This window comes from Podarcis filfolensis (genome assembly GCF_964270895.1).
Source record: "Podarcis filfolensis genome assembly, chromosome: 12".
NCBI classification, from domain to species: domain Eukaryota; kingdom Metazoa; phylum Chordata; class Lepidosauria; order Squamata; family Lacertidae; genus Podarcis; species Podarcis filfolensis.
This window is the reverse complement of record NC_139614.1, coordinates 18,122,648-18,144,738: the sequence shown is the minus strand read 5'-3', so window position 1 is coordinate 18,144,738 and position 22,091 is coordinate 18,122,648. Positions and strand designations below refer to the sequence as shown.

The window sequence follows — 22,091 nt, the reverse complement described above, 5'->3', positions numbered from 1 at the left end:
GGTTATCTCCCGCTTGGACTACTGCAATGCGCTCTACGTGGGGCTACCTTTGAAGGTGACTCGGAAACTACAACTAATCCAGAATGCGGCAGCTAGACTGGTGACTGGGGGCGGCCGCCGAGACCGCATAACACCCGTCTTGAAAGACCTACATTGGCTCCCAGTACGTTTCCGAGCACAATTCAAAGTGCTGGTGTTGATCTTTAAAGCCCTAAACGGCCTCGGCCCAGTATAACTGAAGGAGCGTCTCCACCCCCATCGTTCTGCCCGGATGCTGAGGTCCAGCGCCGAGGGCCTTCTGGCGGTTCCCTCATTGCAAGAAGCAAAGCTACAGGGAACCAGGCAGAGGGCCTTCTCGGTAGTGGCGCCTGCCCTGTGGAACGCCCTCCCATCGGATGTCAAAGCGATAAATAACTACCTGACATTCAGAAGACATCTTAAGGCAGCCCTGTTCAGGGAAGTTTTTAATCTGTGATATTTTAGTGTATTTTTGGTTTTCTATGGAAGCCGCCCAGAGTGGCTGGGGAAACCCAGCCAGATGGGCGGGGTACAAATAATAAATTATTATTATTATTATTATTATTATTTAGCCTTTAACTATTGGTGGCCTTTTAGAAGTGGGTGGGATGTTTTTAATATATAAACGATTACAGACTATGCAAACAAGCCAGCTCTATGTCGGAATCTTCAGTACAAATTAGTCATTAGAGAGTTGTATTCTTTTGGCAGGGCAACGCTAAAAAAAAGTCGCTTCTTTCCAGAATTGTCTAGTATTCTTTTGGATAAATCTGGGGTGGGGGCTGTTCTTGTTGTAGAGGTTTTTGCTATCTCTTAGCCATGCCAAAGCATATGGGAGATGTTTTGAAACACTCACCAGTTAAATCCATCAAAAGGTGCAGCTCAGCTGACAGAAAATGACAGAAGAAATGGCATTCATGTAAATCACAAACATCACTTGGATGCTTCCCAGAGAGCAATTACAGCTTCAGACAAAACCAAATGCTACTGTTGGGGGAAGACCTTTCAGGGCGATGGACAAAGTCAGACAACTAAAGTCCTCGGAATGACAGACCTTTGTGGAACTGGGAAAATAACACTAAAATTTAAAAGTAGTGTGGTGCCATGAGAGGCTATTAATCAAATATAGAGTCATGTCTTGTAGTGTAATTTTCCATTAGGCACAAGGTCATTTCTAAATAGGGCAAAGGGAACATGCATGCACAGAGGACGCTGTTTTGCACAACTCCTTCCAAGCACATTTAAGAACATTAAAAAAAGATTTAGACACACATACACACAAACAGACATATAAGCAAGGAAATTTCATTAAAGTCACTGAAGATAACTTTACTTTCTCCAAAGCTGCTCTACTGCAGAGCTAAAACTAGCAAAATCTCTTACAAAGTGCCTTGCTTCCCTTAGCAAGCAGAGTCTCTCCGTGATTACAAATTGACGCTAAGTAAACTTGACAACTGATTTGGAAAATGGTTCATGCTGAAAAGCAGCAGGGTGGATCTTCCAGCCTCCCACAGCACCAACCTCGTTTATACAGAGACAAAGGTCTCATTTTGGTTATTTTATACCAAGCTAATATTTCCAACACCATATGGTTATTTCCATTCTCTGCTGTGTGTTGTTTGGAAAGTCAGTTGGGTTACTCTTACTGACTTTACAGCCTAGATGGATGTTTCTCAAAAGTCACTGAGGATGCAGATAGACATAAATGGTTTGAGCAGTTACCATATTTTTCGCTCTATAAGACGCATCAGACCACAAGATGCACCTAGTTTTTGGAGGAGGAAAACAAAAAATATATATATATATTCTGAATTTCAGAAGCCAGAACAGCAAGAGGGATTGCTGCGCAGTGAAAGCAGCAATCCCTCTTGCTGTTCTGGCTTCTGGGATAGCTGCGCAGCCTGCATTCGCTCCATAAGACGCACACACATTTCCCCTTACTTTTTAGGAGAGAAAAAGTGAGTCTTATAGAGCAAAAAATACGGTACATCACTGAGGAAGCACACTGTACAGATACAGAATTGCCTGCCCATCAAAAGTGGAGACAGCACTGTTCTGTTTCTGGGTTTACCACAGACAACTATGGCTACCGTGAGAAGAGGAGGCTGGTCTGGATTGGCCATTGGCTTCATCCAGTACACTGTTCTTATGTGACACTGCTTATTCCCGTTTTCAGCAGAACCTGGCAGCACTGGTCATAAGCCCACTTCTCCTTATCAGGCACAATTTTGCCCAAGAACCTAAAAAAGCCCTGCTGGGTCAGGACAAAGGCCCACCTAGCGCAGAATCCAGTTTTCACCATGGCCAGCCAGATGCCTGTGGCAAGCAGGGCTGCAGTTCTTTCAAAACAAATGTTCCTTTTACAGCAGGAACAACAAAGCAATGAGCGAACATTTCACGAATAAGCAGTTTTGTCTGAAGATCGGGGAAGGAGCAAGGCATATAACTGAGATTAGCTTCCAGGTGGCACTGTGGGTTAAACCACTGACTTGCTGATCAGAAGGTCAGCGGTTCAAATCCCCGCGATGGGGTGAGCTCCCGTTGCTCGGTCCCTGCTCCTGCCAACCTAGTAGTTCGGAAGCACGTCAAAGTACAAGTAGATAAATAGGTACCGCTCCGGTGGGAAGGTAAACGACGTTTCCGTGCGCTGCTCTGGTTCGCCAGAAGCGGCTTAGTCATGCTGGCCACATGACCCGGAAGCTGTACGCCGGCTCCCTCAGCCAATAAAGCGAGATGAGTGCCGCAACCCCAGAGTCGGCCACGACTGGATTTACTAGATGATGCATTTTTATAATTATTAACTCATTTTTATGAAGAGTTCTCCATAGAGAATAAGGGAGGGGGCATAGGAAGATGGAAGGTAAGAGGAGACAGACAGACAGGTTGTGTATCCACAGCAGTGAGCAGAGGAGGAATGAGAGGAAACACCACAGTGCTGCTTCTGCAACAGCACAACCAGATGCCTTCATCTGCCCCAACTGCAACAAAACAAGTCTCCCCCATATCGGTCTCTACAGCGACTGCAGGAACTGTAACTCTTTTTAAAATATTTATTTATTTATTTATTTATTTATTTATTTATACTTTTCGTATTTCTACATTTCATTAATTTTACAATCATTTTAACATTTCAAGGTATGACTTCCTTCCCCCTCCTTCTGCGGTTCCCTAAATTTATTTTTTAATATCTTCTGCATATCCAAATTCATTTAATTTGCTCTTTTAATTATCTATTTAAATATATATTCTTATGAAACTGCAGGTTATTACAATAACCCCACCCATGTTTTTAGCTGTTTATAATTTATCGGTAAATATTCAATAAACCATTATCCATTCGTTTATAAAAAAATTGTTATCTTGATGTCTTATTCTTCCGGTTAAAAGTTTCGCCATTTCTGCATATTCCATAAGTTTTTGTATCCATTCTTCATTTGCTGGGTCTTCTGCTTCTTTCCACTTTGGGGCAAGTAGCATTCTTGCTGCTGTAGTTGCATACATAAATAAATTTCCATACACTTTAGGTAGTTCTGTCCCTATAATTCCCAAAAGAAAAGCTTCTGGTGTTTGTTTTTTTTAAACAAAGGTTATTTTAAACATCCTTTTCAATTCATTATATATCATTTCCCAGTAAGCTTTAACCTTACTACAAGACTACCACATGCACTGTAACTCTCCAACATTTGACTTCACCTGCAAAGGCACTCCTCCATCATTTCCGAGACAGATGGATGCCAACAGCATCACTCCCAGCCCAACCTGGAGATGCCAGGGACCGGACCAGGGTCCTTCTAGATGTAAAGAAGATGCTCTACCACAGAGTTTTGACCGAGCTACAGGAATTGCTAAGGAAGAAACATACTAATCAAGTTAGATGACACTTATTTAAAGCCTCGGACCACTAGCAACCAGCTTTCATGGTAGCAATCTGCTTTCATGCAGATTTCAGTTTGGCAGTGAGAACTGGCCCAAAGTATTTAGCAGGAAGTCAAGAGCAACCTATTTTTGTGCCACACAATTCACCTTCAAGATGAGGCAGAGAAGCACTTGAATGAAGTATGTAGTTACTCGGAATCAGAATATACAGGAGCAAAGAATTGAAAGCCTCCCGCTGAGCAATTGCTTTTTCCGGTACAATGAATATTTTCCTGCCGGAACCTGCTACTTTGGTGTCTCAGCAGCATTTCCCGTAACATGCACTGAATAAAAATGTTTGGGAGTCAAGAGATGCAAACATCTAGCGAACAGCTGCGCTACTGAAAACTGGGTTCATCAGCAAGGCGATGCCAAATGGCCAAGGAGAATTTCTCTTTCCCCTCGTCTACTTCAGCTTCTTCACCTGTGCGTTACTGTAGCGACAGCTTTGTGGTGCTTGTTCAAAAGTGGCAAAAGGTGGGCAGGGCAGATGCAGTGGGAAGTATCAGGGAGATAAGGACAGAGTCCTGTGCCAGAGAAAACTATAGTCGTACCTCAGAAATTGAATGCCTTGCAAGTTGAATGTTTAGGGTCCCGAACGCCGTAAACCTGGAAGTGATTGTTCCGATTTGCAAACGTTCTTTGGAACCCGAACGTCCGTTGTGTCTTCCGATTGGTTGCAGGAGTTTCCTGCGGCCAATCGGAATCTGTGCCTTGGTTCCAGAATGTTTTGGAAGTTGAATGGACTTCCGGAACGGATTAAGTTTGAGAACCAAGGCACAGCTGTATTTTGTATACCTTCTATTTCAAATACACATACCACAGACACATACCAACACCAAAACCTCTCAGAATGAAGAGGCCAGCAAGAACATGTCATGGTAAGATACTCCCCTTGCCTTGCACAGTTTGCTCACATACTGAAGATAAATAACATGCCCTGGAAAAGCAAAAATAGGGACTGCTGAGATACCACAAGCCATATTTTCTTCCAACCCCAAGAAAGTAGACATATCAGCACCAACAAGACATGCCTAGTGTCTGACTCAGAAATGCAATTCTTGTGTACTTAAGAGCACCACCAACAAAAAAGAAAATTCAGCATCAGTTTATATAAGGAGCTTTAGATTTATAAACTTGTACTTTTGCCCAATCCAACTAGTTTAAATGTAATCCCCAGTCTCCAGGGAACTCTGGGAAACGTTTGGTGAGATATACCAGTAATTTCTAAGAGATAATTTTAAGCACATTCAGCAAATAAAGATTTCCAGGGTTAACTGGGGCAGCGGGAAGAAGGGACAGCACTTAAACAGATATAAAACCAATTTATGTTTTTGAAGCATATTGAAGATGTTCCTTCTCCAACCAGCTTTGTAAGTGGAGATTTTTATCCTGGTCTGTATCTTTATTGGGCTAGAAAGTTGTTTTATATATGTTTTGATTCTTGCCGTTTTAATGTTAAATGGCTTTGGAGTGTTCTGTGGGGAGTCAATCAATCAATCAATGTGTTGGTACTGTAGATATTCCAAGAAGGGTATCAACACAATAAACAAAAACCCTGTCAATTCAAAACAAATAATGCCCACCACAAGTTTCACCAAAGTGAAATAGCCCAATAGTGCCATACTGAATTTAACGCCTCAGGTAAGCTAAGACGGGAGATTATAAACATCTTAATTGAGGGTGGAAAGGAGAGTTATTATAAAGATGAGTCTTCTGATACAATCCGGGGGTGGGAGCCAGAAGCTGTTCTTCAAAGCCTGTGTACCCACACAATATTGGTTTTCTTTGAAGAAAGCAAGTTATTTCTCTAAAATGCCGGAAGTTGATTTGGTGAAATGTCTGGCTGGATACAAAGACTCAGTACGAGACAAATTTAGCTACCATTGATTTATAAGCTCATTAACACAATTTCTCCCACAGTGAAGAAAATCACCCTTGCTCATTAAGGTGATGGCTTGCAGTTTTACAGTAATCATAGTGACTTTTAGGTATCTGCTTTAAAAAAGAAAATAATTGAGTAACAGAATATTCAGACTGCCTGACCTTGGTGTTCCTCTCTTTTAAACCAATCAAATAGGACCTTTGTGATCTCCCCCCCCCCATTCCCACTGCTTATGGCATTGTGAGTTTCCAGGTGTATCTAGGGTTCGTGTTCCCTTTTGGGAATGAGGCACAGAGGAGACTGTGCTGTCTTTAAGATATATGGTTTATTTACATATATATACTGTACAACGTGAGCCTGTTATGGTGGGTGGGTTTCACAGCACCAGCACCCACCAAAGGGGTTTGTTCCTCCCATAGCCACAGGCTTGGATTCAAGCAGAAATCAAACATCGTGCTCTGCCTCTCTGGGTTTCTAGCCTGCAACTTTACTTCTAGGTCACGTTACAGCAAACTCTTCTTAAGTGCTCTACTCTAAACTCTATCTGGAAACTACAACTAATCCCGAATGTGGCAGCTAGTCTGGTGACTGGGAGCGGCCGCTGATACCATATAACACCAGTCCTGAAAGACCTACAATGGCTCCCAGTACGTTTATGAGCACAATTCAAAGTGTTGGTGCTGACCTTTAAAGCCCTAAACGGCCTCGGTCCTGTATAACTGAAGCGTCTTCACCCCCATCATTCTGCCCGGACACTGAGGTTCAGCTCTGAGGGCTTTCTGGCAGTTCCTTCCCTGTGAGAAGTGAGGTTACAGGGAACCAGGCAGAGGGCCTTCTCGGTAGTGGCGCCTGCCCTGTGGAGCACCCCCCCATCAGATGTTCAGGAAATAAAAAACTATCTGATTTTTAGAAGACATCTGAAGGCAGCCCTGTTTAGGGAAGTTTTTAATGTTTGATATTTTATTATGTTTTTAATATTCTGTTGAGAGCCGCCCAGAGTGGCTAGGGGAACCCAGCCAGGTGTGTGGGGAGCAAATGAATTATATTATTATTATTATTATTTGAGGGGGACACCCATTTGTTGTCTTGCACCAAGCCCCCTTGATCCTTTGCTCTCTGAATGGCCCATCACCCAGGCAATCTAGAAGCTAGCCTGGCTTAATTAGCTTTTAACGCGTGCTGGATCCATGGACTATAGAGGTATGGCAGCCCATTTAACACCCCAAACCTTTATAAAATTCTAACACTTGCTAGATCCAGGGATTAAAGCGGTCCAGCACCCACAAACTCATAACAGTATAAATAAATGCGAACTCGTATACGAAAACCTTTTCTTTTTGGGGGATGAAGACCCAAAAGCATGCCTCATAATTCATAATTCACATATGTTGCTTTTTTGTGGATTTAGAGGTTGTGAACTTATTGATTTATGGAATCTATGTCATTGTTTTTTATAAAGCAACCAACGTTCTTTTAAATGTGTTAAGAGAGGGGGTGATTGGTTTGTTTCTGCGCTTGTTTTTATTACTTTTTTTGTATGGTATTTTTATGTTGCAAACTGCCTTGAGATCTATGTATGGAGGGCAGTTAATAATAATAATAATAATAATAATGATGATGATGATGATGATGATGATGATGATGCTATGGGCATCTGAATTGTAGCAGCTATTCTGTTACTAATACAAACAAAACCAATGCATGATTAAACACTCAAGTATTCTTAACATCTTTTTAAAAAGTTTTTTAAATGGTTATTTCACTGGAATAGAATGGATAGGTTTAATCTTCTTGCAGTCCATGGGACTCTCAAGAGTCTCCTCCAGCACCATAATTCAAAAGCGTCATTTCACTTCAGCCATCAGCCTTCTTTATGGTCCAGCTCTCACTTCCATACATCACTACTGGGAAAACCATAGCTTTAACTATTCAGACCTTTGTTGGCAAGGTGATATTTGTTTTTTAAGATGCTGTCTAGGTTTGTCATTGCTTTTCTCCCAAGAAGCAGGCGTCTTTTAATTTCGTGACTGCTGCCACCATGTGCAGTGATCATGGCACCCAAGAAAGTAAAATCTCTCACTGCCTCCATTTCTTCCCCTTCTATTTGCCAGGAGGTGATGGGGCCAGTGGCCATGATCTTAGTTTTTTTGATGTTGAGCTTCAGACCATATTTTGCGCTCTCCTCTTTCACCCTCATTAAATTCCTCCTCATTTAATTCCTCCTCACTTTCTGCCATCAAGGTTGTGTCATCTGTATATCTTAGAGGAAAAACACCTCGTCTTATATATGGAAAAGTACAGTATTTTGCTCCATTTCTAATACATAGCAGCATCTTGTGCCTTATCCCAGCAAGGATGGAGAGTCCGATTCTGCCAATTTGAAACAATTCCACTTTCTTGGTACGGGGACTGGGTTTTGACAGCACACTCAATTCATCGGCAACCGTTGTTGTACCAACATTTAACAGTTTCCTTTCTAGTGAAAAAGGGGAGGCTGAGGGTTGTTTAGCATATTCATGAAAAACAACCAACAGTTCTGCCTGCTGCCACTTGCTTGGGCAAATCATTAGCTTTGATTATTCCTTTTTTGTTTGCTTGCTTGTTTACATGAATTAACAAAATGCATTTGATGCAAGCATTGAATTTGCGGCGGGCCACAATAAAAAGGAATTATAAAGTAGCTTTCATTTCATGGTGCGCCAAAGTATGGTTGGGTAATACAGAATCAAATCCACAATATTCAGAACGGTCTATTTCAAAACAAAGCCATCATTGGATCCCCAGGGTCGTAAAGTAGCTTAATGACAGGACTTGGGCTTTGCATGCAGAAGGTCCTGAAATCAAATCTTGGCATCGCCAGGAAGTGCTGGGAATGTCCTGTCTAAAACCCTAGAGAACACGAAGCTAAATACTAAACCCTGGACTAACTAAGTATAAGGCAGCCTCATATGTCCCTTTGCAAATTGTAACACAACAACAACAAGTTATTTTTATTTATTTATACATACATACATACATACATACCTACATACATACCCACCCTGCCACTCTGGGCGGCTCCCAACTGAAATTGTTGACTCACTCGCCTTACAGAACACATTGTGTTGGGATAGTGAGCCCTGCATGTATGCCATTTGACACAATACATTGGTAAGCTGGTGTTGTTTCTATGGCTCTGAGAATGATTCCCATATTTTTCCCTGTATAAGACTAGGGGTTTTTATTACCAAAAAATTAGGTTTAAAATTGGGGCTCGTCTTATACACGGGTAGTGCTGAGGGGGTGTTTTCTTAATTTGGAGTCCCCCAAAATAGGGGGCGGCTTATACATGGGGGCGTCATATACACAGGAAAATACGGTATTTTCAGGTTGTAAAACTCCCTCCCTACTGAACTGCAGTTGATCACATCATCATTGGCCTTTAAACTTCTAAAGCAAATTTTTCTTTTAGAATGGCCTTTCTTAAGGTTTGTTACTGCTGTTTTCAGTGAAATATTTTTTAAAAAAACATTTTAGTGCTTATTGGAATCTAAATCTCTGCTTTTATAAATGTTGTAGTTAATAAATGTAGTTTATGTGGTCAATGTTGACAAAGTTTACACGACTGATTTCATGTGTTTGTGTGTGTGAATGTATTTTATATTTTATTTTATTATTAAACCGTAAGCCACTTTGTGCAGGTCATTCCTGAAAAGCTGGCCTCGGAATGTGTTTATAAAGAAATAAATATTCCAATATTACGCTTTCGTTTGTGATTAAGCTTTTCCCGCTTCAGGAATACAGGATGGAAGAAAGAATGCCACGCATGGTCTTCCTTTCTTAAGCTAACGGTTGCAGAGATTCAGAGAAATCATGGTGGCGGTTTCAGTATGTAACTTAAAATCATTACAATGGAAACACGGAGCCAGTGCTTGCATGGGGAAAAGAAAAGAATATACTGTTCCAAGTTCAGCGCAGTGCGCCAACTGAGCCAAAAGACGCTCTGCAGAAGGTAGAGGCCACAGAGCGTAGCTTCCTTACGCTCTGGTTATTTTCTATGACGTTACTCCATGTATAATTAACCAATCTTCCTTATACTGCAAATCATTTATGTCATGGGGAAGTATTATTATCCTTCAGAATTTTCGGTAGGAAAAGTCACCGAAAGTTTAGAGCCCTTAATTTGCAGTGGGATCAGCTGAAACAAAAACAAAAATGTCCAGAGGCTTGCACGGAAAACCAGATTGCTGTCAGTACTGTTTTTTAAAAAGAGCTAAAGGAAAGAATTTGGTAACTGCAACTGCTGAGAGGAGGAGCACCGTAACCAACATTCAAGCTTGATAATTGCACTCTGCGGCTCCAAAGTCTGACCATGGCAGACTGATGCAGGGAGTTAACTTGTTATTTGTGCTCGGGGGGAAAAGTGTTTGTATTCAAGCTTGTGGGTGGGGTTTCTTAAATATACTTGGCAGTGTTCCAGTGGCAGAAATCAGCAGGGTCATTAAAGTAAGAATCATCTGCAATATTTAACATATCGTGCTCCAGATGCCATTATGTTTGCAGAGAGTGTCAGTCCAAAGTCTTTTTCATGATTGTCAAGGTCTTGCTGGATGCAAACGAGGGGTGGGAGGCAACCGCCCCCCCCCCCCAGGGAAGAAGGCTCAGAGCCAGGGGTTTGGCGGTGGGATGAGTGGTGAGAGCAGACTGGCAGGAGGTGTTGGCAGCTGAAGAGGTAACAGGATTTAGTGAGCAGAAAGAGTCTGTGGCAGAGAGCAGTCCAGAATCGAATGCAGAAGTAGAGGCTGGAGAGGAGGGGGCCAAAAGGCAGGGATGGCAGGCTGCTGAAGAAGCCAGGGGGTTTCCCCCTTCAGCTGTGACCAGCTTCCTTTCCCCCTGGTCTCCCAGAACCAGAAGAGGTATAAAGAGGGGGGAACAAACACAGGCAAGATGAAGGAGCCTCAGGTGCTTTGGAAGGAACCAGGGGCAGAGGAAAGTTGTGGGATCGTCAGTCCTCACAACCTCGTCATTGGACCAAGAGCTACTGGAAGAGTTGTGGCGACCAGTAGGCCTGGCCTCCTGAGCTGTTTGTTTCTTTGAATGAAGAGTTAACTCCACTGACACTGTGTGAGTTATTACTAACCTGCTCCTGGCTCTTACCTCTTGACAGTGATAAGATCAGTGCCAGGATACAAGGCGTAGGAGGTTTTGCAGAGGTAACTCAGGTTGGTGGGAAAGATATGATCATCATTATTAGAAACCTGTATGGTTCGAACTGCTCGGAAATGCGATTCAGTTAGAAGATAATTTAAAAGAAGTGAGAGATGTCACACACACGTGTCTCTACATGTGGCATGGCAAAACTCATGCTGTCCAAAAAGAAGAAAACGTATTATCTAGCAAAATCCCAATGTTTAGACTTATTCACACACCTCACTGCTTTTCTAAACACCTCAGGGAATGTTCCAACTTCTTTCCAGGGAGTCCTGTCCTTCTTGGAGTTAACTAAAGGTATAGCTTCCTGCCAAAATGGCAGCCTCCAGATGTTGTGGACTGCAGTTCTCAGCTGCAGTCAGCATGGTCAATAGTAGGGAATAATGAGAATTGTAGTCCTCAACCTACTATGGTACGAAGCCTGCCTCCTGTAAGTTTTACACAGCCAAAAGAACCACAGTCACTTGTTCTCCTCATATGTCTACCATGTGTTTTCTGATCATTTGAATTCAAACCTAGCTGGCTAAAATGCATCTGTAGTTAGTACAGGGGTTTTTTTGCCCTGAAGATGCTCTCTTCAGATGTTCCTCCAATGTTGTTCATTTGTATAAGTGCTAGTACAATCTTCCATTGAACCAGAGAGGTTTATACTCTCCTGCCACAGGAAATTTATTTTATTTATTAAATTTATATGCCGCCCTTCACCCAAGGATCCCAGGACAGTTTGCACCATGAAATGAGTAAGGGGCACTCTGTTTTCCAAAAGGTGTTTTCCCAGGCTGTTCTATCTGCCAATGCTGCTGCTATCTTAAACAGCATCGTATCCCACCCAGGGCCAAACTAGGCATTACTTTAACTGAAAAAGCCAGGAAGCATGCCAGGAGTTTATCTTTCTTTAATTACAGGCATTGGGAGGCTGACTTGTATTGGACACACAAGGGAAGAAGGCTTAACCTTTCATCTCCAGCTGCATCTAGATGATGATTTCCTTCTCCCTGTACTGCAATTAGCCCTGTGGTAGAAGAGGAACCCACTGGAACAAATGGGATCTTTCCATGTAGGCAAGATACCTGCATTGAAGAGGGTTGGATTAAGTGACCTTCATGGGTCTCTTCCCGCTCTACAATCCAATAAATAAATAAATAAATAAATAAATAAATAAATTTATATCCTACCCATCTGGCTGGGTTTCCCCAGCCACTCTGGGCGGTTCCCAACAGAATACTAAAAACACAATAAAACATCACCCATTAAAAACTTCCCTAAACAGGGCTGTCTTCAAATGTCTTCTAAAAGTCAGATAGTTGTTTATTTCCTTGACATCTGACGTGAGGGCGTTCCACAGGGTGGGTGCCGCTACCAAGAAGACCCTCCTGCCTGGTTCCCTGTAACCTCACTTCTCGCAGGGAGGGAACCACCAGAAAGCCCTAGGAGCTGGACCTCAGTGTCTGGGCTGAACGATGGGGGTGGAGACACTCCTTCAGGTATACAGGACCGAGGCCCTTTAGGGCTTTAAAGGTCAGCACCAACACTTTGAATTGTGGTCATAAACATACTGGGAGCCAATGTAGGTCTTTCAGGACCGGTGTTATATGGTTTCGGCGGCCATATATACCCTAGAATTCCTCTCTTCTCAGCTGCTGCTTCTGCTGTTCTTGAAGTTGAATTGAGCAGAAGTGAATAATTATTCCTACATTGCAGGAAAGTTGGACTACTCAATAACTGTTGGGGATCCCTTTCAACTCTCTTGATTCTATGATCATGTGGTGGCATCGGGTCCAATCCAAGACCAGTCACTGCACTAATTCCAGGTTTCCACAGTGATGTGCTTGTCCTCCCAGCCTTGGCCGCCATGCTTAGCAGGGCTGCGGGTGCAACAGTGTCTGGATTTCTCCCTGGGTGCAGCTCTTTGCTACTGCTATCGGATCAGAGACAGGTTATAGAAGAAGAAGAAGAGTTTGGATTTGATATCCCGCTTTATCACTACCCGAAGGAGTCTCAAAGCGGCTAACATTCTCCTTTCCCTTCCTCCCCCACAACAAACACTCTGTGAGGTGAGTGAGGCTGAGAGACTTCAGAGAAGTGTGACTAGCCCAAGGTCACCCAGCAGCTGCATGTGGAGGAGCGGGGAAGCGAACCCGGTTCCCCAGATTACGAGACGCTCTTAACCACTACACCACACTGGCTCTAGGTATTTGGCTGGCAGCAGAATAATAATTTCCATTGATATTTACGTTTCCATTTGTTCTTCGATCCTCTCTCATCAAACAGAGTTTGAAAGGTTTCCCTCACCTCTCCTCACACGATACTCATTCTCAAGATTTGAAAACTGAGAAAGTGGCAAGATTCGCATGCTTTCATACTGTCTTTGATATTCTGGAAGAAACACTGTCATCTGTCTTCAGCTTAATTTGTTTCCCAAACAGTTTGGGAGTTATGGCTGAATATAGTATACGGGCTAAACATCTTTAGAAGCACAACAAACTAAAATAATCTGCCAAATCTGTTTATCCGTTCCTCCACCTACATGTGCTATTTGGTCTGTCATATTTTGCAGCACAATAGTGAACGTGCATTAGAATGGCACAATGTGTTTGTCTTTTTTTTCCCTTCCGAAAGTAAACTAGAAAACTTTACTCTATAGTCCATGCCATGGGGTCTGAAAATGGGCTGGCTTTTACCATCTGTGGTGATTAAATGAGCCAAGTTACTGTATCCTAGTGAAATTAGCCACACTGGTATACGAGTAGCTTTCACCCACCTCACCTTAACTGCGTAAAGTGTAGTCTAATATATGTAATATTCAGTTTGCAACTATAGGTTAGGATTCAATAGACCTGAAATTGACCAGAGAAGATCCATTAATCATTGAAATAAATTTGGGAGCACACTAAAAAGTTGCAGAACAGATGCAAAAAGATGTAAATTATGCAAGGAAAACAAGATTGCGCTTTAGATTTCACTTACGGATAAAACCATTCAAGCAGGCCAAGGTGTGATTTACCTTATGCATATTATACGCCAATATTTTTAGCTTGCTATCAGACACTGATACGTGATTGATCATATTCCCATTGAAGTAACAATCTTTGTGTAAAAAGATTGTTGTGTATTTTCCTCTTTCATCCTGTGATTAAGTTTGATCTTGAGGAATTAAACCAGGTACTTTTATATAACCTGCAACACTAGTAAAATTATTTCCAGGGACGATAATGAATAGTCATCACTGAAAAAACACCTTAATTTTGTACACAAACTTCCAAAAAATACGTAATGCTCAAATGTGAGCAACAAGATGACGTAACAACTTGACAAGTAGAACAAATTTTTGTGAAATAAAAGTTAGACATGGAACTGAATGAGAACTTTGCATTGTATCCATAGTCCTGTGAATACTTGCATTCACAAATTAGCATAACTAAAGTACATAGGGCGGTATTCAAATATGTTTTATTCAGAGTTGACCCATTAAAATTAATAAACATTAATTTCAATAGTTCAATAATTTCACTCTTGAGTAAAACCTGGCTGAATAATGTCCATGGATTACAGAGTGCCCCATAGTTTAATATGGCCAGAGCTAAACATTTAAAAAAATCATTTTATTTCAATGGGAGTGCTTAAGTCTTCTATTTAAATCCAAGGTATGAGTAAGTGTTTAACTTTGGATGAGCCATGGATGTTCCATATAATTTGGTGTCAACAGTGAATTTGCACATGCTGATAAAATAGTCTCATTTTCATTCATCCCTACTCCAGCTGAACTAAAATCACTATCTTCGGACAGATGTGAAAATATCTGTGTCCATTCATTTTCTCAGCAGTCACAGAGTTCTGAAATATGGGCGTCAGCTTTCCTTTTAAAAAGTGAAATGATCCTGACTCATATTTTCCTTCATTTAATTGTTTCATGCTGCTTGGTAGAAAGGAAGCAAAAAATATTGTCAACTTCAGAAAGATCTGTAAAATGCTAGAAAGCCATACGGCAGATATATTCGTAAATTATTTCAAATATTGGGACACCTGGTGAACTTTTAAAGTAGAATTTTGGGGTGGAGTTGATTGAGAAATTAAAATAAAAAAACATTAGGAGTAAGTACATTATGCTTACAGCAACCGAGTAAAAGAAGGCCACCAGGTTCTTAAATGTCAAGAAATATGACAGTACAAAAATTAGTCCTTCCCCTGAGGGAAGCACAAAAGAATGAATTATGTGGTTGTAGCCAACATAGCACTGAGTTAAAGTAACTTCTTCCGCGGCCCCCGCTTGGTTCCAATGGGGGGTCGTGGTAGTGAGGGCTGGGCTAGCGTGGCGGGCTCCATTTACCCTCCATGCCCTGCCACTGCTGGCGTGCACCCCTACGGCAAGCACCAGCAAACCACGCTATGCCACTGGCCTCGACCCTCCGAATAAAAGGCAAAAACCTTGAAGGAAATAACTTGAGGTAGCATAGGTATGTCTTCAACTCACTGTGCTATCTCCCTTACTGAAGAATATATATATTTAACATTCGTAAACTGCTTCCACTTGGCATTGCATTATTTGCAGTTGAAGTCAGTGCTACACAGCATTGCGTCTGTGAACAAGTCTTTCTATTACATTGTAAGTATAAACTGTGATTTTTCACACATTATCTAAACCTTCATATTCTCTGTTATTCTTTTTTTTTTAAAAAAACAAAAACCCAGCTAACTAAAGGTCTCTGAGGAAGAGGACTGTTTTGAGAGTGACCTTGGGCAAGTCATTGTCTCTCAGCCCTTAAGCCACCTCTAGAGTTGCTGTGAGAATAAATGTGAGGTGAGAGGCAGTTACAAGGCAAGGAGACAAAAGATATAAAGTATTAAAAGAAGCTTTATGAAAGAGGCAGTATAGCACTGATATGTCATCTTTACAATCAACTACAAACAACTACTGCATTGCATACAGAGGGGAGCAGTTCCTGAACCTGGGCACAGCCAACCTTTATAGCTGGTTGATAGCAAAGACTACTCTGGTTGGTCACCTAAGCCCCACCCACTTTGGCCAATCTGAATTCCAGTGGATGGCGGGCTATTCTGCCTCCCCTTGCAGCCGACCAAGGGAATTCCCCAACAGGCCGGCCTACGATGGAGAGGCCTCTCTCTCTCTCTGGAGCCAAGGTCCTTCTGCGAAAGGCCACAACCACTGCCAACTCAGTGGTAGTGGCCTTTCACAGTGGTAGCGGCCTTTTTCTTTGCGTCGCTTTATTTCTTTATAATTGAGAACTTTTCAATAAAATATTAATATAAAAAACATCTCTTTTATTGTCTAAAAATGACGGCACAGCAGCCCTAGCAAACTCGACTAACGCAACCCTTACTTGAGCTTCAGTCCCATTATATATGGTCAGTTTAAGACCAAGCGCAGGGCACCCATTCGTTCATTTTATACAATTCCATTTCCTATTCTGTCTATAAAGGGTATTCTGTTGGGAGCCGCTCAGAGTGGCTGGGGAGACCCAGCTAGATGGGTGGGGTATTAATAGTAGTAGTAGTAGTAGTAGTAGTAGTAGCAGTAGTAGTAGTAAGTACAGTTTTAGGGGAAAGACTGACACAAAGGGACCTATAATGTATTGATACAATAGCATAAGGGTTGTTGTTGTTTATTATTATTATTACTTTGTTTTTTGGTAAATGAACAAGGATGCACCCAGGAAGGATCTAGGAATCTTAACCCAAATCATTGGCACTGGGGGCCCAGCCACAATGAGGACATTTCAGTTTAAACTATAAAAATTTCTGATTATCCTCATGTGACCTCAATGGCATCTCGCCAGGACTCGGCTCTCGTTGGCATTTAATCTGAACGTAATCCCTGAAATCTCTCCTGTACTGCTAGGTTGCAGGGGTACTAGACTCAGGCAGTGGACCAAGGCTTACGCTGTAAATGTTGTTCTCGGCTCGTGTTATTTCCTTTACCTTTTTCAGCTACAGCAGACGATCTGTTTGAATTTTGCTTTTGCTTTTTTGAGTATGGACTTGTTCATCGCAGAAGCATGTTGTTTAAAAATAGAAAGCAAATCAGGCATAATAATGCACACAGAAATAATTGCCCCTTTGCACTTTAGATGAGTCACTGCAGTAGCTTGGGGTTTTTTTGTAAAAGAAATTATCCTCACAGAAGAACCACACATACATACATACATACATACATACATACATACATACAGAGCTTCGGGTAAAAAAGTGTTGCTTGTAAAGATAACACAAGGAGACACGGTAAAGGTGTCAAAAGTTGAAACATGAGTAAGACATAATACTGATACTGTATGATCTGAGAAAGTCTTTTAAATGCATTCTTAGTTTCACTTGATGACCTCTTACAAAATGTAGCTCCAGACGTTACACAACTCAGACAAGCAATGTGTTTCCTCTGAAACGTATTTAAATGTAGGTGACATGCATAATAATAACTATAACAATTTTATTATTTGTACCCTGCCCATCTGGCTGGGTTGTCCCATACACCTCTAATAAAACTATGCACAGATAGTCTGGGAAACTCAGCAGAACCAAGAGTGTCAAACAAATGTATATGCAGGGTTGAAGCCACATGAATATACATAGTCCATAGTTTATAGGTTTCTTGCAAGAAATTATTTATTACAGTCACATCCCAACTTCCCTCAAGGTGGTATACACAGTCTGTTTCTTCTCGTTTTACCCTCAGAACAACCCTGCGAGGTATAGAATCGTAGAATCATAAAATCATGAAATTGTAGAGTGAGAAGAGTCTCATGCTCTAACAAATGAACTATCAGGAGGTGAGCCTAAGAGAATTTGACTGGCCAAAAGTCACCCTTCACAGCTGATCAGGGGGTTGAACCCCTCCACCAGTCCAACCCTCTAACCATGGCACCATGTTGTTGTTGTTTAGTTGTTCAGTCGTGTCTGACTCTTTGTGACCCCATGAACCAGAGCACGCCAGGCACTCCTGTCTTCCACTGCCTCCCACAGTTTGGTCAAACTCATGCTGGTATACTATACTACTATGACCTAAAACTCCACGGTGAACCTAAAACTCCATGGAACAGGAACCAGCAAGCCACTCCAGTATCCCTGCCAAGAAAACTCCATGGACAAAGACAACAGGCACCATACTGGCTCTCAAATATTTAAACTGTAGCGATGCTTGAAAATTATCTTATATTCTTTGGCCTATGCTAGGACCTACTCTGTGCAAATCTTACAATCTGATGCTAATTTGGATACTCATGTGGTTCAGTAACCGGAATGTCAAGTTTCAGGAACAAGCTCACTTGCCTCTTCTAAATGAAATAAATAACAAAACAAAATTGACTATTATTATTTTAAGAACACAGAGCCAAAGGGCTAAGTGCGTTTATCTGTCTTAGCAAGACTTCAATGAGAAGGGAAAGGGAAAAGAAGCAGCTGGCTGGCAAGACGTAAGGAGGAAATTTTCATGCCATACCAGGAATCAGAAAAAGGAATGGCTATAGCTATATTCCTCCCCCACTTCTCTTCATTTTTGACATAATTCTGATCCCTCCATTGGCTAAGCTTAAACTATTCAACAGAGTTTTAAGAAGGCAAGTGAACTAAGTGGTCTATAGAGAAATCCAGAGATACTAGTGATCAGAAAACATGTTTACCAGAAGGAAGCTCATCTCAGGATACTTGACAGAAAAATATTTTGTCCCTTGTTTTGCGTGATTGACAACAACACAACCAAGGACTTCCTAGTTTCCAAAGACTCACATCAAACAACTTTTAGCACATGAATGCTTTTTGCACACACACACCCCACCATAGTGCTGATCTGCATCTAGGAAGCATGCAGGAGCAGACCTGATGCGTAGCAAAAAAGTTCACAGAGTTTTTTTAAGTGAGCACAATTAAAGTGTCCCCATTTCCTTAATAATCACATATCCAATATAAAACAGTTGGTCCTGTAGCCAGCCTGCCCAAGATGGACCCGTCTTAGTTCTCCCTTCTTCTTTGCAGCGCACGTTGCTCTAAAAACTCTATTTCCCTGTCACCTAAAACAGCACATCCCATCACCATGGCAACCTCTATCTGCCCAGGCCCAAGATTCCTCTTAGATTGACCATCAACAACACCTTCTGACATGTGAATTCCTCTATCCCAGGCGAGGCCCTGTCTTAGAAGAAAGCCTGGCTTGTTCTTTTCCACTGACCTTCAATCTTCTCTTCAATACTCCGAATAATCAAAATTATTTTCTAGGGTTTGGGGAGGGGGTGTCACCCTCCCAAAAAATCTGTAACAATATGCAGTGCTTTTTTTCTGGGGGTACGCAGGGGTACGCATACCCCTAAACATTTTGTGAATCTTTGTACTTTTGTCCATTTACTGTATTTATTTCCCCCGATTTGAACTATAAAATGGTGATTTTGAGTCAAAATGAGAGTACCCCCTAATTTTTTTAAGAAAAAAGCACTGACAATGTGTGTGTGTAGGTGTACACACACATACACACACACATGTACATGCATGTATAGTATGTTCTAACTATGCATATACATTCATGCATACAAAAATGTACAGCAAACCTGTACTTTAGCTTTCAGTCTCTCCATAACTGCTATCTAAAGCCATTTCAGTCTAACTCACTTCCACATGACTGACATCATTTCTACCGGTTGTGTGACACATTTCTTTAGCCTCTGAAATACTCAGAGAGCTGCAACACACACACACACACACACACACACACACACACAGCCCCACCAAGTTGCAAATAAATAATCACAACATATACCCCAGAAGCAAGTGCCTCGTGCACAGCTGCCTCACAGCTCCGCAGCCCAAGCCTGCTAATGAAACGAAGTTCGTAGCTCGGCCAATCCCATCAGCCACCAAGAAGAGAAAATGCTTTGCATAGCCTACAGCAGCTATTGTTAGGCGATCCAAGAGGAGGAATTAGAAGCTAGTTTCTGAAGAAGTCTCGGATGATTATTGTCCACGCAAAATTAGATCTGCGTCTGAGAAAGTCAAATTTTGAGGGTGGGGTGATGACGGGGACCATACAACCTGTCAAAATATGCACAGCAAACATGCAGCAAAACGTCTACGCTGCTTTGCATTAATAACTCTTTTCAAAACGCTTCTTAAAAACAGTGAACTCGGGACAAGCAGGGAATCATCCACACCCACATTCCTGGTTTTCACAAGAGCTTTTCATTTCCCATCCAGCATCTGCTCGTTATCATAATAGAACATATGAAGTAACAGCTAGGGATTTGGCATCTTCGCAACGCTGAAAGTGCAATATCTCACTAAAAATGCTGTTGCTGTTCCTTCTCTAGCCAATGGATGGGATGGCCCCTACCTTGCCACGATGTTCTCCCTAGCAGATAGGGGGAGCATCCTCCCAATGGTCCTTGGTCCTCTGGCTGATGGCAGAGGTCAAAGGGCACCTCCTTTCTGCTCTCTAGCTGCCCTTTGCACAAAGGAAGATTGGTCTCTGTGGCTGATCTGACAATCAGAGGAAGGTTGGCCCTTCATTATGGATCTTCTCAACAAACAGGGAATCTGTCAGGCAGGCTCCATCAGGCTCTTTCTTCAACTGTCATCAGCAGCCATTGCATCAAGAAGGGAGATGGGACAGAAGGCCTTCTCCATGCTCTCTGCATAGCTGTCAACTTTTCCCTTTTCTTGCGAGGAATCCTATTCGGAATAAGGGAATTTCCCTTAAAAAAAAGGGAAACGTTGACATCTATGGCTCTCTGTCAGAAGGCCAGCAACTTTTGGCTCCTCCTCCCCTTGAAATCTTTGGGAGATCCAAAGTCAAACCCTTATTCATGGGACAATCACAGGGACATCAACTGGGGTAAATCCATCCATTCATAAGACCCTCACCACATTGGAAAAAGGGCTGGATACTGATGTTATTAATAATAATATTCCCCCCATATTAAAAAAAAATTCCCCATAATATCCTGCCCCCCAGGCTAAATACTTCCTTCTTCACAAGTATATTCATAGGCAGCCTATAGGAACTGTAAAGCACTTTTATTTGCTATCCCTTTTTTTGGAATAACTTTTTATTGGGTTTTATAAACAAGAATAATGTTATACAAATAAGTATACAGAAATACCTTGGAAGTCGAATGTAATCTGTTTCGGAAGTCCGTTCAACTTCCAAAATGTTCGACTTCCAAGGTGCAGCACCGGACGTTCGGCTTCCAAAAACCATTTGAAAACCGCAACAATCACTTCCGGTTTCCGATTGTTTGGGAGCCGAAACGTTTTGAGTTTACAGGAGTTCGGCTTCCGAGGTTCCACTGTACCATGTTTTCTCACGTCATTTGTACATCACAAAAATAGCATCATAAATGTAGAGTAATATCTACAATATATGGTTCGTTATTAGTGGTCAATGTATAAGTTCTTGGTTCATGAATTGGTTTAAACAAAGGGGAAATTACTTTGTAAGAATTTCTCATCAAGAAATATAACTATGAAAATTGATATGTGTTTGTCCCTGTGTCATCACGAGTATGGTTGTTCTGACTACTATGAAAAGAACTATCGCTTGGCAACATATGGGTAGCCTTTAACAAAAATGCATTAATGCTCCTTGAGGGCTTGGCGTACTCTCTTTCCTGCTATTGCAACGTGACATCCTTTGGCTAGTAGGAGGTGCAAAGATTTAATGACTGAGAGGTGGGGGGGGGGGGTTGGGGGAGAATAGCTGTGAATCAGCTGAGAGTGAAGCACAATCTGATGGAGGATCGTACGTTTTGCTGCTGGGTAAAGGTAAAGGTAAAGGTAAAGGTACCCCTGCCCGTACGGGCCAGTCGTGACCGACTCTAGGGTTGTGCGCTCATCTCACTTAAGAGGCCGGGAGCCAGCGCTGTCCGAAGACACTTCCGGGTCACGTGGCCAGCGTGACGAAGCTGCCCTGGCGAGCCAGCACCAGCGCAGCACACGGAAATGCCGTTTACCTTCCCGCAATAAAGCGGTACCTATTTATCTACTTGCACTTAGGGGTGCTTTCGAACTGCTAGGTGGGCAGGAGCTGGGACCGAAAGACGGGAGCTCACCCCGCCGCGGGGATTCAAACCGCCGACCATGCGATCGG

General features: G+C 42.2%; 1 protein-coding gene across 5 annotated transcripts in view; it reads right to left on the bottom strand.

The window, feature by feature from the left end:
- THRB (thyroid hormone receptor beta) overlaps positions 1–22,091 on the bottom strand; it is a 187,931-nt gene that overhangs the window by 81,268 nt on the left and 84,572 nt on the right. The window lies entirely within an intron of this gene.